This window comes from Castor canadensis, chromosome 8 (assembly GCF_047511655.1).
Source record: "Castor canadensis chromosome 8, mCasCan1.hap1v2, whole genome shotgun sequence".
Lineage (NCBI taxonomy): Eukaryota > Metazoa > Chordata > Mammalia > Rodentia > Castoridae > Castor > Castor canadensis.
The window spans coordinates 115,439,084-115,451,642 of record NC_133393.1 but is presented as its reverse complement, the minus strand read 5'-3'; the positions used below and the strand labels follow the sequence as shown (position 1 = coordinate 115,451,642).

At 38.8% G+C, this 12,559-nt stretch overlaps 1 long non-coding RNA gene across 1 annotated transcript in view; it reads left to right on the top strand.

Moving 5' to 3' along the window:
* The window catches only part of LOC141425553 (uncharacterized), a 252,486-nt gene that overhangs the window by 159,212 nt on the left and 80,715 nt on the right, over positions 1-12,559 (top strand). Inside the window, exon 4 of the long non-coding RNA XR_012450526.1 lies at positions 8,151-8,326. This is a non-coding gene — a long non-coding RNA (uncharacterized lncRNA). The remainder of the gene's footprint in view (positions 1-8,150; positions 8,327-12,559) is intronic.

Here is a 12,559-nt window from a genome sequence, read left to right as displayed (position 1 = left end):
CCTCAGGTCAAGTATGTAGGGTAGAGGGCTCAAATCTTGCTATGCTGAATTAATTTTGTGTTCTTAATTTTATCAGATTGGTTCATAGATAGGTATTTATAGGTATATATTCATAGGTGTTTGAAAAGAAGGATGTGTGTTATCTAGCTTTGTACTATCAAAACCTATCATGGTGACTTGAACATAACAGGCACTTGAGGTGTTTCAGAAATAAGTGAACAGCTAGCATTTGTCAATGAGATATGGATTCATAGACTAGGCTTGTCTTTCTTTCTTATCTGTTTTGAGCCTATTGCTTTATTTGAAAGTAGAATTAAAAATAGTGATAATAATTCAGTAAGTGTAAAGGTAAAGAATAAAAATAAAACAAAAATCCATGTAACCACCTAATTTATGAAAAGCAATGTAATGCTAGATGTGTTGGTACACATCCGTAATTCCAGTACTTGGGAAGTGGAGGCAGGAGGATCAAAGCTAACCTGAGCTACATAGTTAGAGTTTGTCTAAAAAAAATACAAACATTAAAAAAGGAAGGAAGGAAAGAAGGAAGGGAGAGAGGGAGGGAGGAAGACAATGTTACAATTAACTTGGATATCTCCTGAGTATCTAAACCTTTTTCTTTTGTCTTTTTTCAGCACACATTAATGGGGAAGGGTACATTTATTTCAGTATTTCCATAGATGCATGCAGCACACTTGGAACAAGTTCACCTCCTCTGTTATGGTCCTTTTGCACTGTACGCTCCACCCTTTAAGGTAACTTCTGTCTTCAGTGTTGAGTTTACTATTCAGTCTAGTGACCTTATGTTAGAAATAATTGCAGCTGCTGTTGTTATTGAAGCACTGCTTTTTCTTTTTTTTAGAGAGGGTAAGATTAATTTCTGTTTAAAGCAATAATAACCATTATTGATAGGCTATCAGTCCAAAAAGGAGAAGCTGTAAAAGTCAAACAGGTTTTTCCACTCAAAATATATTCAAATCCAAGTAACGGTTTGTACAGCCTTCCCTATGGACTCATCCTAAGGAGTTAGGATATGGGATGATTAAAAGAAAGATTTTTGACAGGAGCTGTTCTTAGTGTCCGTATGTATTCTCCTTTGACCTCTCATGCTGCTGTTCATGAGATCTGTCTTCAGTGGTTGGGGACCTGTTGCCTCCTAAAAGCATGGACCTATGGTATGTGACCTATGGACACAATTCCTGTTACTGAAATTTTTTTACCTTATGTATTTATTCATTATAATAACTTCACCCCCTACAAATTTGGAAGACACAAGCCATGTTAAAAGGCAGGCTTAATATGTCAAAAATATTTTCTCACAGAAGAACATGATTTAAGTTTATTCACAGAGGAGAGTTTGTCTGAGACCCACAGGAGAGAAAGGTCTCTTCCAAGAATCAGACTGGCATCTTTGGGGACTTTCCAGAAGAGGGAAGCTTTGTTCTTATTGTTCTTTCAAATGGGGGTGGATTTCCAACATCTTCACTGCTCTTCTTCCTTGAGGAAGCCAAGTTTTTTCTTTGCATACCAAGGTTTGGCAAAGGCAAACACCCTCAAATACCCTCAGAAGTGGGCCTTCCTTGACATTGGATGAAAGTGATTCAGTTCTCAAGTGATATGGGAAGGGGTTCGAGGTGTTCTGACTATTATTTCAACAGCATTTATACATTAATCTTCACACAGAATGATTTGTTGAGCATTTCATCCATGCTGGATGGTAGTAACATAGCTGTGTATAGAACAGTCTCTGCCTTCAAGAAGTTTATATTCCATTAATGGAAGCAGACATTCATTCCAACCATAGTGAGTGCTATGAAGGAAAATTTACACTATTTTGCAGAGAATTACGGAAAGGAAACTCATTCCCATCTGCTTCATGGTTCCATATAGAGGGACAGCCATTAATACAACACTCCTGGCTTCTCTGGACTGGTCACATGTAGCTTAGCCTACCCCTCCTCTCTGCTTTGTGTTGGGTCTGTTGCCTCTGCCTCTGTCTCTAAGTGTGGCTGGTGTTGGGGCCATTCTAGTTTCCATTGTTACCATGACTGCTGTTTAATTCTGCAGTTCACAGATGTCACACATCTAAGCTATTTTGTTGATTCTTAATTCTCATCTGCTGGACTCCCTTATCTCTTTTGATTAGTTCAGAATTTGGGTAGGACAGATGGTGGTATTATTAAATCCCTCAAACTGCAATACTACGAATCAATTTAATGCCATGGGAACTAATCATAATCAGTTTGGTTCTAACCTTTGACTTTCAAACTCTGCTGCTCAAATGAAGAAAGGTTGTAGTGAACAGGCAGGGCTGAATCCTGTTTCCTTCACAATGCCCTCGGAGAGGACAGATTTGCTTTGGTCTATTTTACATGTTAAGCTTCCACATAAAAAATTCTGTGCTTACAGAGGCACCTGCACACCCATGTTTATTGCAGCACTATTCACAATAGCCAAGTTATGGAAACAGCCAAGATGCCCCACCACTGACGAATGGATTAAGAAAATGTGGTATCTATACACAATGGAATTTTATGCAGCCATGAAGAAGAACGAAATGTTATCATTCGCTGGTAAATGGATGGAATTGGAGAACATCATTCTGAGTGAGGTTAGCCTGGCCCAAAAGACCAAAAATCGTATGTTCTCCCTCATATGTGGACATTAGATCAAGGGCAAACACACAATGGGATTGGACTTTGAGCACATGATAAAAGCGAGAGCACACAAGGGAGGGGTGAGGATAGGTAAGACACCTAAAAAATTAGTTAGCATTTGTTGCCCTTAACGCAGAGAAACTAAAGCAGATACCTTAAAGCAACTGAGGCCAATAGGAAAAGGGGACCAGGAACTAGAGAAAAGGTGAGATCAAAAAGAATTAACCTAGAAGGTAACACACACACACAGGAAATTAATGTGAGTCAAGTCCCTGTATAGCTATCCTTATCTCAACCAGCAAAAACCCTTGTTCCTTCCTATTATGGCTTATACTCTCTCTACAACAAAATTAGAAATAAGGGCAAAATAGTTTCTGCTGGGTATTGAGGGGGTGGGGGGGAGAAGGAGGGGGCGGAGTGGGTGGTAAGGGAGGGGGTGGGGGCAGGGGGGAGAAATGACCCAAGCCTTGTATGCACATATGAATAATAAAAAAAAAAAATTCTGTGCTTAAAGAGAACTTAAGACCAGCCCTGTAGTTTTCAAACATTTTAGACCACAATCTGCAGTGGTTGTTGCATTTTATACTCATATGCATTGTATCTGTGTGCACAGTAACCTTACTCTCTCTAAAGTGGTTCATTCCATTCTTTCCCATTTTATATCATTAGAAACAAAGGTTTGGCTAAAACTTACTAAACTGACTCTGCATGACATGAAATTTGAAAAATTTTGCATTAGACTATGTTCTTTACCTAAGGGATGCTACTTTGACGGGCATTTTATCTATCAATGAACCAACCTTCTTTTACTAGTATCACTGCCTTATCTCTTTTAGATCTTAATATATTATTTGTTTTCAGAACGCAAATAAGCTAGGGTTAAACTAAAAATGAAATCACAGTCCCTTCTAAGAAAATATTTTTCATCACTGTTGTTATATCTGAGACTTTAAACAATACCAAAATAATATGCTATGTTTCAAACTGACAAACATTACTACTCTTGAGGCTCATTTTAAACCATATTGTTATTACTGGCCTATTTTGTTTAATTGGATAATTTTCTATCAAATCATGTTAATGAATGAAGCTGACAAAAATTCTGAAGTTCATAGTCACGTTTTTACATTGCACTGAAGCACTTCTTTCAGAACACATTATTTGTGTGAGCCCGTTCCTCACTGCTACTCATTCTTGACAGTATGACATGCAGAAAGTGGCAGTTTGAGGAGGATGGTATTGGTTTTGTGCTAGAGATTGGATGTGCATGGCTCAGGCCTTGGTAGCATTCTGGGAAAGGTAGCTAGCTGGGAAGCATAGTGGTGGTGGGCACAAGGTGGTCAAGCTGTCCTGAGGGATGTGAGGAATTAAGAGGGAATCAAAGGAAAAAAAGTCCATCTTCCTGATGTAGCTACCAACAGCCCTGTTACCTAATCCCTAACAGCCTCAACCATATGAAGTCAACCTCCAGGAAATAAGAAGGCAACCCATTGCTTAGCTTTTGTCTCTAAATAGAACATCTAGTTCAAAGAGCTTCTGACTGGGGCCAGAGGAGGATGAGGAATACATGTGCTCAGTAAAACTTAGCCACTTGATGCCAGGTTTAGGTAGGTCTTCTTTCCTGCCTTCCTCCTGTCTCTGCTTGTTTGCTTGAATGGGGCAGTGGAAACAGGCAAACACAGGTGCTGGCCACCTTGGCAACTCTACTTCTCCAGATTCAGGCTCTGCCCGGATGGCACCCTCCAGAAACCACAAGAATGAAGATCTAATCGAGTCAGTGCTGGCTCCCTGCCTGCCACTAACTGGTTTTATTCAGTTTCCCTATTGTTGCTAATAAAACACAAGTGAGCCTTCAGTTTCTTGCCTGCTGAATGCAAAGCCAGCATTTGCTGCATGCTGTCTGACTTGCCATTTTGTGGTGTTGTGGAAAGAACATTTGCTTACCATTGGCAGACTGGGTTTCTTGTCTGGGTTTTACTTGCAATACACTATGCACAGCACTGAACCTTCTTGTGCTTTATTTAAAATGGAGCTCCTGGCCAAGTTGTGCTATTCTTTATCTCAGGGACTTACCAGAGTTGAAAGCAGAAAATGTATGAATGAAATTCAAGGCTCTGTCCTTATGTCCTAAACGGTTGAAGGGTGTTCTGAGGATACTGCAGAGGACAGGGCTTCTGAGAAGGAGTAAGTTCAGAAGAAAAAGAAGAAAAGGTTTTTGGTGACTGGAAAGGAGAGATCCTGTCATTAGAACTTGTCCCCTATTCAAAATGTGAGAAGTCCTCCAGAGGGAAGTGTTGACAGGAAGAGTACCCTTAGAAGGCTCAGTTTTTACTGCCTGTGTTCCTCATCTATCCTTGGCAAAGAAGCACCAGTGATTGGTTCGTGGCATGGGCAGTGTGGACCCATCTAGAAACCTGAGGGGATTTATTTCTTGCAAGGGGAGCCCCAGGACTATAAAGTCTAACTTCTTTATAGTCCTGTAGGAATGGGCTTGGAATCAGAATTATATTGATTTAACGAAAATAAAAATAAGTAAGGCATAATTTTTTGCACACCCGAAAGAATGGCTGGAGGGTTTTGCCCTACAGTAGGTGCCACTGTATTTTCTAAGTACAATCTCTCAGAAAACCTTTTTTCTTCCTTTCTGCCTAGACTGAGCTTCTCTGCCAGGTGTCTTCTGAGGACAATTGCGCTCATGCTAGTTAAGACTCTCCATGCTGCAGTGTGGGCAAGGCCAGCAGCAAAGGACAAGATGAGCAGACCTGGGCATGGAGTCCTGTCCATACATGGGTTACTGGTCAGGGCAAGGCCATCAGAGAAAAATCTCCCTACATGAGCCAGCATTTGGGGTAACAGTAGGTAGCACTTCATCAGCACAGGTTCCTGGTACATTAGCTAAAGCCACTTGGGATTGATGTGTTCTTAAATCTTCCTAAGCCCCAAGTCCATGCCCATTTTCTTGCCTAAGGCCAACAGATTTTGCCTCCCTTATTAGGGAGGTAGGAACATTGAAGACTAAAGCCAAACCATGACTTCTCCCCGCAGCTGTCATGTTTTCCTGAAAATGGAGACTTTGCTTTGGCTCCTGGACCCAGTTCTCCTCCCACACTTCATAGTTCCCAGTCAGTCATGGAAAGAGGAACATGCCTAAAATAAACACCAGCTGGGTCTGCAAAGTTCAGCAGGGTGCGTTCACAGCTCATGGAGAAAGTTTGAAGTCTGCCCCTGTGGTTCTGGAAACTCAGCTGTGGTACGCTTGCCAGAAGTGCCCTTCAAATCATGTTATTCTTAGTGTCGCTCAGAGCAGCCTTTGCAGAGGCAAGTTCTCCCTGCCTGTAAGTTATTGAGGTCACTCAAGGATAGCAGCTTTAGGGAAAACACAAAGAATAAAATTCTTTTAGTGCATTTTCTCATGTCTTTGCGTTGCCTCTTTCTCTTCTTGCATGCTTCCTGTCTTTTCAGCAGCCCCCCTCATGCCCACATGTGCTACCTAGCTTCTAGGCCTTGTCCTCTTCCTGGAAGCCTCTGCAGAGACATGCCCCGAGCCTGCCTTTCCTAATAGCCCCTTGACTTGAATCTCACTTTGCCTTCTTTATCAAAACTGATACATCTGTCCTTTAGAGAAAAGAAGCTGATCTGACAAATGTATTCATAATAAAGTATAAAGGAGGCTGATTTAAAATTTCCTGTTATGCAGAATATGGTCACATTTTTATTATGATAAGCATATGAATTTTTAAGCTCAATGTGTTAATATGTTCTCATTGTTGTGAAACAGATTTATAAAACTTTCTCATCTTGCAGAACTGCAACTCTACACTCATTAAACAATAACTCCATTTCTTCCTCTCCCTAACCCCTGGTTTCTACCATTCAGTTTTTCATATCTGTGAATTGACTACTTTAGATGGCTTATATAATTGGGATATAGATTTACTCTTTTTGATTGACTTATTTTACTTAGCATAGTATGTTCAACATTTGTCCATGTCATAGCATATGGCAGAATTTCCTTTTTTTTTTTAGGGCATAGTAGTGCATAGTATAGTGATACACATTGTGTTGATCCATTCATCCAGTTATGGGCATTTAGGTTGCTTCTGCTTCTTGCTGTTGTGAATAGTGCTTCAATAAACATGGATGTTAGAATACTGTATCTCTTTGAGACCCTGCTTTCAATTCTTTTGAATATATACCTAGACATGGGATTGCTGAATTTTATAGTAGTTCCAGTTCTAAATTTTTGTGGAGTCGCTACACCATTTTTCATAGCCATTCCGCTGGTTTACAGCCCCACAAACAGTGCAGAAGAATTATAGCTTCTTTATGTCTTTGCCAACTTTTCTTATTTTCTGTTTTTTTGATAATAGCCATGTGAGAGTATGGGTACTTTTCAACAGAACATCTTTCATGCTTTATCCTAAATGAATGAGGATAGTGTTGATTTCAAACTCTGGCACAGATTGAGGGAGAGATACTAGATATTTTGGTTAGAACATTTCTTGTTGAATCTTTCAAATCACCTCAGCAGAGCAATATATCGCCTAAGTGACAATGACCTGAGACATCTGCTCCTAACAGGTATGTAAAGATTGCCTTCTCTATACCCCGTTCTAGAATTGAGAAAAATCAGAATCATGATATAAGATTATGCAAATTTCTGGGGGGATTTATTTATCATGGCCTCATTTCTGGTTCATAGTTCCTACTTATGTTCTAGGTTTTAATTTTCTCTCCCAGCTATGCCATTCTCCTGTCTTCATAGCTCTCCACTATAATTCGAACTCCACCCTTAGCCCTGCTTTGGGAACTCAAATCTCAAAATGATTACCTAAATGAAATACTCATTACTAATTTACAAGATCAAAAGATCCATGGAGATCTTGGATTTTCCCTTAGCAGGTCTACCCTAACCATTAAAAAGGTAATTGTTTTTAAGGGCACTTGTTTTTCTTCTGATGCCCAAGAAATTTCTACTATAGTATCATCAACAACCGTTCTGACTACATGCTTGCCAGGAAGACTTCTTGAAGCAGCTGAGTGTTGAAAAATGCCAGGATTCTGACAAGTATGTTTCCTTTCTTTTCCCTGTGTGGTTAAAAATCAAGGCTAACAGATGACAGAATTAGAAGTACTTCCTGAATCTATTTGACTCTCTGCTCTACTATGGAGTACAGGCTTCCTGAGCCCCCATGATGCTGGCTTTCTAACTTGAGCAACTGTTTTGTGCACTTATTCAAACACTGGTTGCTATTTGTAAAGGGAGGCTAAAAGGGATATTAGATCCTGAAGCTCTCAGCTGTAATAATATACTCCTTGATCTCACCTACATGGTTGAGACCCATGCTCTCTTCCATCAGGCAGATGTCCTAGTGGGGAGTCTGGTCTGAATACCAAAAATTAAAGTCACATTTAACTGTTTCCTCTTACTATATATGGTAGGCTGGAAGAATCATCCTGAAAATAATCTTGTAATCTTTTTCTTCCTAATAGGAGAACTGTGGAATTCTGTGGACTAGAGAAATGCAGGCAGCTGGGTGTTGAACTTTAAGCACCCACAGGTTCGACACCAACCCTCCTATTTATCTCATTGGCCCTGAAATGGTGATAATGACACAGTCAGAGGCAGCCACAAATTTTGAAGGAGGCAGACTACAGAGACTTACCAGGTAAAAAGCGAAAAAAAGGTAAAAATAAAATAATGTGGTACCAAATTTGAGAGCTGTGGGAAAAAAATTATGTCCAAATATGATATAAGCTCACAGAAGTTATTTTAAGTATCCTATGTCAAAAGAAGTTGTAAATAGAATATGGCCATGGGAACAAAACTCTGCTTGTCCTGGGAGCATGTAGTTTCTGGAATGCATCATGCTCCATCTGCCAATTTTGCTTCCTCCATCTGAAACAACTCCACCTGGATCTCTCCTATTCCCCACTCTGCCATTTTCCCCTGGCTTACTTGTACTGGTCTTTCATATTTCACCATGGGTGCAATTCCACCAGGAAATTTTCTCAGACTTCTGGAGACTGGGTGAGGTATCAGTACAGGTTAAAGTACTTACCACTGAGTACAGTGGCTGGATCTGTCCTTACTGATCTTTTCTGTCATGTCAACACTAGGCACTATGTTTTGTTCATTATCACACTGAAATATAGAAAGCAGCCAATAAATATTTGTTGACGGAATAGATGATCAAATAAATGTATGAGAAGAAAATAACTACTGTAGGTCTTTCTTAGCTTGAAACCAAATAGTTTATTGGTCAAAATCCTTTATTGAACATTTTTTATGTTAAAAAAACCCCTAGTTTAGGGTTTAAAGGTTAATTTACACTATCCTTTGGAACCTATGGAAAAATGTCTAATGAAGAATTTAATCTTTGACGAGGCAGCCAGGCAAAGCTGAAGCATTCAGTTGAAGAATACAATTGAGGTGTTTCCCCCCCCAACAAAGGTCAAATTGGTCAGTTTTGAATCTCAATTTCTTTTATATCTTTGATCATTTGGTTATAGAATCTAATGCTATTATCAAAAGGTTTTCCTTGTTTTTAAAAAACATTTTTATTAGCACATATTAATTGTGCAGGGAGATTTCATTGTCACATTTCCATATATGTTTACAATGTACCTTGGTAGTCTCATCCCTTCCATCATTCTCCATCACCCCTCTGTCCCCTACTTCAAATAATCTCAACAAGTTTCATTGTTCTATTTTTATACATGTATATAAAGTACATTGATCTTATTCTCCCTGCTTTACCCTCCCCCCTCCCAACAGTACCCATTTCCCATCAGGACCTGTTTTTTATTCCAGTCTTTCATTTAGGTTTTCCTTCTTGATGTTTGACAAAATTATCAGAAAATATTATTTCATCTGACAAAAGCATGATTTCTGAGATAGTTACCAAAAATTTTATCTTTTTGTGAAAAGTTGCAAAATCAAATTGCAGTTAAATAGAATCTCTCAAAAATATTTTCCGTGATTATATGAACCAGGATTAGAAAATGAAACTTTCATGCATTCCAGAAATATCAGTGAAATGCCACAGTGAATATTTTATTTTTGAAATTCTTCCATCATGTGAATGCATTTATTTTTGAAAAGCAGGTGAAGGGTAATCTTGACACATCAGTAACTCTGATAAGAATAAGGCCTTAATTTTTTTTTTTAACTCAGAATATGGGTTTTCAGTGATTTCTGAACTAGCAAACTATAGCTCCCATTCTTCTTCATATGGTTTATAGGAAGGATACTAAATTTTGTTTTTTCATTTACATATTTGATCAGTATTTATTAATTTTGTGTGCCAGGCTCCGTGGTGGGTGCTAAGGAGACTCGGTGAGTTGGCTCTGGCACATGACTTTGTGCTGTCTAGATGATTCTCCACCCACCTGAAATGTAGAATTCATCTTGGTGATACAGCGCCCCGCACTGCGTAATTACCCCTCATCTTTACTGGTCATCTAGTACTTCACAGGGGTTATGAAATTTAAGTGTGATAACACTTGTTCAGTGTTTACAACAACCGATGGCACATAAAAGTCCAATAAATATTAGCTAAAAAATACATTTAAAGGATCACAGTACTGTCTGGTTGTAGGAGACCTTACAGTTAATTATCCATTCTCATCACTGTATCTTTGAGGTGTCTGATTCTTATTGAGAATCATTTAGCAGGCAGAACCCAAGACCTCTCAATTTCTGCCTTACTGAAATTTTCACTGCAGGAGCTGCCAGAGAAGTTGTGGGTGGGGGAGAACAGGCATCACAACTCCAAGCACATTAAAAATACTTAATAATGTATATTACAACAATATTATACAAAGTCATTACCACAAGGAAAAAATTTCAACAGTATAAGAATCTCCAAGAACCTGTTGACACAGAGTTAGATATTCTTATTTCTGTTGAGCATAGTCTGGTTTCTGAAAGACATCATGATGGCTGGTGGTTTATGCATGGTTTGATATACTTGGTTTGAGTCCATGGAAAACATGCTTCATGAAAACAACTCTACCATTGTTTATTGATCAGGTGTGATTTCCTCCCTACTCACCACACATTGGCCAGAAGGCATTTTCACTCTGTCAGCTAGATTACTAGAGGCTTCCTCTTGGGTATGAGATTTGAGAAGGTGAGAAAATGTTTCCCTTGTTTTCAAACCAACCTTTTTAGTCCAGGGAATTATCAAAGAGCTGGGAAAAATATTAAGTACTTTCTTGTATACAATACCCAGGCAGAACTTGGGTAGCACCATATAAGCATGTAAACCTTTAGAGTCCCATGAGCCACACAACTTTTAACCCACTATTTAGGAAATCAGGCAGCAATAGCCTGCTAAAAGTTTCCCTTCTAAAATGTAATGAAACTCTGTTTGTACTTACCTCTCACATCTTCAAAGTCATTGAAGGATCTTGTGGTGCTTCGTGGCATGGTTTTTGAGATCAGCCTCAGTTACTACCTAAGAAACCACACACCTCCTTAAATTCCTCAATTGCAGACTTAAAGGAGCAAAATATCCAGCTCAACAGGTTGTGACCTTACATAAGCAGTTTTCCAATTTAAGAGGAGAAGAGGGAAAATGGAGAGGACAGTAGACATAGGATCAAAATTAATTACATTTTGCATGAGGATCTATTCCATTAATGGTATTAATCATTAATGATATTAGACTCAAATTTTGGGGTAACCGCTCTTTAACTTTTCTTCTATAGTTGTAAATATCATTATCCTTTGCTTGTCTAAATGCAGTAATAATAGGATGTAGTGTTGTGAAGGTCAATGAGTAGCAATGGGAGTGTGCCAAGGGATAATATTTTTGGTTGTCACAATGTGGGTAAAGTAGCAGGGTGATGTGTTGCTACTGGTGTCTAGTAAGTGTAGGCCATGGATGCATCTAACCATCCTACTGTGCACAATACAACCCCCAATGGCTGAGAATTATCTGGCCCAAAATGTCAGTAATGCCAAAGCTGAAAACCCAAACATAGTTTATGGAACCAGACCAACTCAGTTTCACTTCATGACTAGTTTGTATTAAGCCAATTATTTAATTTCTGTTCTTCAATTATCCATCTGTAAAGTGGGATAATAATAGTACTTTCTTTATAGGATTTTATTAGAATTAAGTAGTTAATACATATAAAGTTCTGAGAGCAATGCCCAGAGTGAGTATTAGTTACAATTTTTGTGCAAAACAGCACAAGGTGTAAGAACCAACAGAAGGATCAAATGTCTGCACAAATATGTTTTTTGAGGGGAAATTGACTAAAAACCACCACAAAATGAATTAATCAGTAGAGACTAATTTGAGGTGACCTGTAAGGTATCAGAATCCACATAACAGTGAGCTGCATGACCCTGTCATTACTTTCAGCTAGTTCTTACTGTTAGGCTTTTGAAAGGGAAGAATGACAGTCCTGGTACATTATATGTGCTTGGATGGTGTTGGGGATTAGGTAGTTTGTAAGATTCCTTGAAGAGCAAAGATGTGTGAATTCCCTAAGTGGGTGTGGAGTTGTGAGATGGAAGCAAAGGAAAGATAACCAGAAATACATTTGAAAATTTATCAACTCACCTGGTAGGGCTGTCGGTATTCCTAAGAAGTAGAGACACTTGACATTTAAGATAACAAAGATAAAACTCGGAAAGTCCAGGGTCTGATGAAAGACCTTGAAAATAAAAGGTGGTAATATTTGCAGACCGAAGCGACGAATTATCATATAATTTATTCTCCCATTAGTTGTAGAGTTGAAGATGCCAAAAAAAGGAACATTTAAGTATATGCTACAAATTATAGGTGTTCAGCAGGGAAAAGAGGGCTAAATCGGTTGAACTGACCTGAACTGAACACTATGCCCAGAATTATATTTAATCTAATGGTTTTGATTTTCAGATTTTG